The 3,151-nt window shown below is 31.0% G+C and overlaps 1 long non-coding RNA gene across 1 annotated transcript in view; it reads right to left on the reverse strand.

Moving 5' to 3' along the window:
* LOC111087013 overlaps positions 1 to 1,783 on the reverse strand; it is a 7,569-nt gene extending 5,786 nt beyond the window's left edge. Inside the window, exon 1 of the long non-coding RNA XR_002611738.1 lies at positions 1,496 to 1,783. This is a non-coding gene — a long non-coding RNA (uncharacterized LOC111087013). The remainder of the gene's footprint in view (positions 1 to 1,495) is intronic.
* Positions 1,784 to 3,151: the final 1,368 nt, after the last annotated feature.

Genomic DNA, 3,151 nt, shown 5'->3' on the forward strand with positions numbered 1-3,151 from the left:
AAATAAAAACTAGTCTTAGCTGATGATGACTCCTAACCTGCCAAACAATGTTAGTCCAAGTAGATTTGAAATGGTAGGTGTAATTCTAAAATAGCACAGAAACTACAGACAAAAGGAAAGAAACATGACATCTTTGTATAAAGAATATCTACATTATATATATATATATATATATATATAAAGTTACTTTCTCTGCAGTTATATCCTACAGCTTTTGCACGATTCAGTTTGTTTTAAATTTCTCACAAAGCTACTCAAGGGCTATCTGTGCTAGCCATCTGTAATTTAGCAGTGAAAGACTAGAGGGAAGGCAGCTAGTCAACACCACCCACTGCCAACTCTTGGGCTACTCTTTCACCAATGAATGCTGGGATTGACCATCACATTATAATGCCCCTACAGCTGAAAGGGAAAGCACATTTGATGACAGGAATGCAGGATTAGTTATATAATTCTATTCCATAACATTTTTTTTTTTTAACTGACATTTACACATTATTTTGCTAGAATAACAGATAAAAAAAAATGGACGAAACCATAAATATTTTCTGTCATAATGTAAGACAGAAAAACAGTAGGTTAAACAGAAACTTGTTGATTTAAGATATATAAAGTGGATGATTCACAATAATCCTGTCTTTCAGCAAAAAGTAAGTCTGTATTATAATCAGCTTTTCTTGTTATGTTTCAGAGACTTATAAGCTGCTGAAATCTGTTGTTAAAAGCTGTAATGGTTGAAAGGACAAGCTACTTTCTGCTTCTTAAATCTCATACAAAGCTAAAAAACAGTATGCTTCCAAAATTGGATTAGTTTTATAATGATGTTTGAAGTTGAGTCAAATGAGCACTTCAAAAAATAGGTATTTTTTCACACAAGTTAACTTCACAAATAATATATAGTGAACAGTGACCTTTGAACTCATCAACAAAATTTTTAATACAAAATATTTTATAGAACTTAATAAAATATAACATAATAAAAATGTCCCTTCTTTATATAACCTTAAATATATTTTAATTTTTTTTAAACCTTAGAGGTAGGATACTAATTTTATTTTAATTTGTAACTAAACCTTAAGTCAGTTTATACATTCATGCTCAAAATTTCTCTGAACAACTTAGCTAAGTTTCAAGGGTTAAAAACATCCACACGCAACTGGAATCAATCTGATTACCGAACGTGGTTATTATTTTACATTTTGGATGATAGAAACTAGTGAGGTATTGGAAACCAACTAGCATAATATTGAACACAGTTCAAAGAAATGAGAGGTCTTTACCTTATTGATCCCCTGGACTATATTGCAAATTTCATTGACAAAATACAAGATTTTAACTTATCCTCATAATATAACCCTTCCATTTCTGGAATCATCTTAGCATCCCTCCTCTGAACCCTCGTCTGCACAAGCTAAACACTGAAAGCTGTTATTTATTACAACATACTTGTTATATTCTATCGGTACTGTTTTTAACTTCCTGAAAGATTACTAACCACTGTATCCTTTTCCTGCAAAGTTCCTCTTTAAATCCTACTGCCATTTCCCACAGTATACCCTTCCCTTTGGCTTTATCCTACTTAGGATAACTTCCAATCTCTCCTCTAAGCTATGAATTATACATACAAATTGTCCCAAATAAAGTCCACAATGATTATTGGTAAGTATTAAAATATTTGTATTACACTAATTAATTACACTAGTATTTAAATTTTTAACGCATTCGTGATATATCGACGGAAATCTGGAAAGTCAACTTCACCTCTAGGCCTATGGAAAAAAAAAAAAAAGATATACAGAGACAGTGGCTCCCTCTCTCTTTCCCTGTATCTATGACTTATCTTTGTACAGATAACTATATTTTCTGCGCATGGAAAAAAAAAAAAGACATATAGAGACAGTGGCTCCCTCTCTCTTTCCCTGTATCTATGACTTATCTTTGTACAGATAACGCTTTAATCAAACGCTTAAACTTCGAAATTTAAAAACAAAAATAATTAAAAAACTGACTCACCGGCAAATTCTATGGGGACTAAATAGGTCGACTTTAAATTAATTAACTTGTGTTTTAAAGAAAAAAAATATAACTTTTTTTCAAGTTTTAGCTATCCATTAAATGTTTTGACTTTTGTACTAATTTGTTGCGAAGTGTACTGGTATTGACTTTCTTCCAGCGCTGTCTCGCGTATTATCGTTTTGGTTTTCACAAGCTATTTTTTTAATGATAAATCTTGAGATATCACTTTCAATTATCAATATCTTTTGTTATCACTTATCTTTGTTATATTTGTTTTATATCCCAAATATACAATACGTTTTCGCTTTAACCTGTGCCTACTTCAGCTTGTATCGAGATCTTCTCAGACTTCAGAGGACCAGACATTCGTAATACAAACCGTACTATATAGGGGGAAAATTATTCTGAATTTATAGTTTTCACTAATTTATACGCTCCGATGACATATGAATATGCTTGATTAACAAATATGACTTTGCCAAGTTTTATTTTGCTTTTTTAAACACAAAACCATTGCACTCTTCAAAAGAAAAACAAGTAAAAAAGTGAAAAAATTGTATTATTATCGCCTCAAAATATACTCCCTGCACTGTGTCCACCACGAGGAATTAAACACCAGATCTTAGCGTTGCAACCCCGTAAACTTGTCGTTGACCCTTAGGGGGAATAATGCCCTTTAAGTTTAGCTGATATTCCGGTTTATTCTTCGAACTTTATTAAACTTTAAAGGAATGGAAAATAGATTTAGGGATATTTATAATATATCTAATAACAAAGGTACTTGGGCCTTTTGCGAGATCAATAAGACTAAATAAAATAATTTATATCAGGAAAAGGAATAAATCAAGTAAAAAGTTAATTTACATTTCACATGTACATGCATTAAAAAAAAAAACTTATTTTCTCTGCAAAAAATATATACTTGAATACCTAACAGATGGCAGCACTGAAAGGAGTGTGACTCGATATTTTAGTAAAATGCACGAAAAAACTTTATTAAACAGGAGGTGGGAAATTTACCATGAAACAATTTATATATTTTAATATCTGACGGTTTGATATTACATGCTTTTAATTGATGGATAAAATCAATCAATTTTTAAGGAACTTTGTACAGATAATCTAAACTCATTCA

Source organism: Limulus polyphemus, unplaced genomic scaffold, assembly GCF_000517525.1.
Source record: "Limulus polyphemus unplaced genomic scaffold, Limulus_polyphemus-2.1.2 Scaffold1640, whole genome shotgun sequence".
NCBI classification, from domain to species: Eukaryota; Metazoa; Arthropoda; class Merostomata; order Xiphosura; family Limulidae; genus Limulus; species Limulus polyphemus.